This window comes from Sinocyclocheilus rhinocerous, unplaced genomic scaffold (assembly GCF_001515625.1).
Source record: "Sinocyclocheilus rhinocerous isolate Xijiao unplaced genomic scaffold, SAMN03320098_v1.1 scaffold2049, whole genome shotgun sequence".
NCBI lineage: Eukaryota > Metazoa > Chordata > Actinopteri > Cypriniformes > Cyprinidae > Sinocyclocheilus > Sinocyclocheilus rhinocerous.
In genome coordinates, this window is record NW_015659530.1 from 620556 (window position 1) to 621809 (window position 1254).

At 35.2% G+C, this 1254-nt stretch overlaps 1 protein-coding gene across 1 annotated transcript in view; it reads right to left on the reverse strand.

Moving 5' to 3' along the window:
* LOC107723938 (semaphorin-3E-like) overlaps positions 1-1254 on the reverse strand; it is a 70015-nt gene that overhangs the window by 11912 nt on the left and 56849 nt on the right. The window lies entirely within an intron of this gene.

A 1254-nucleotide genomic window follows, 5' to 3' on the forward strand; every position in this document is an offset into this window, starting at 1 on the left:
TTTGTTTCACAGAACTAATCGTTGCCTGGGTTGCGTAGGCTACGTATATGTGGGGCGGAGCTATCAAAATAGGGGCAAGACCCTTTTGGGGTAGGGGCGTGGTTGTTTTGGTGATTTCAAATATCAACATTGGCTACCAGAAATCACTTACTCTGCCTTTAATATAAAAACATTCACATATCCAACAAATAAAATACTGAATATAAATACTGATTGGTTACTTGTTTTTTTATATTAAATTATTTAAAGAAATATTCATTTGAATGTTGCATTTGTATGATTACATTATTAATTATTAGATTTTGTTTATATTTTTAAATTGTTCTTTTGTTTTGTGATTGTGAGAAGATATCAATAAGATAAAACACCAAGAGGGTTCAAGTCCTACGGAAAGCAAGAACTGATAAAAATTGAATGCAATGCATGTCGCTTTGCATAAAATCATCTGCCAACTGCATAAAAAAAAAAAAAAGTTTCTTTACACAAAGCCAAACAATACATCTGTAGTAACAGAATGATTGTATATTTATTAAAATAATATATACATTTTGTAAAATATAACTGAATAACAAAAATGACAATCAATGTCAAATAAATATAGAATCTAGCACTGTACATCTTTGGAACAGATGAGGTGTTTAATAGGATGTCAGTGCAGAAACAATTGAGCTTTCATCTGAAAGTCAAAGGGGCCCATCAGAGAGATCTTTCAAGATTACAAAGTTTGGTGATGGTTAAACAGGTTTAGATTTTCAATTCACACAGCTGGCTTATGCTGTGAGATCTATTGTAAATTCATCCGGATGGACAGATGGTTGGATGGATGGATACCTGATGAAATCTCTTTAGCGAAAGGCAAAATGTGAAGACCAAAAACTGATTTATCAGCAGTTTTGCTCTGAGGCATATGATGAATAAAATCACCGAGCTGGAAGAAACGGCTCATCTGAGGCAGTTTTTCTTCTTTTTGTGCAATTGTGGCCATTTCAGTCAAGCGGCCCTACATTGATGGATTCCAGATACTGCTCAGGACAGTGACTTCCTCTGTATATTACCAACACAAGAGCTATATCAAAAGTTGCATACTATCTTCTCTATATACAGTAGTAAGCAATATTAGGGTATTGCATCACAAATATGTCAGAGCTAACCAGATGACATGCTGTTCATGGTTCATTTTACACAGGGGCGTAGATTACGCGGGGGACGTGTCCCCCCCCACTTTTAATATCACGTAAATTTGTCCCCCGCACT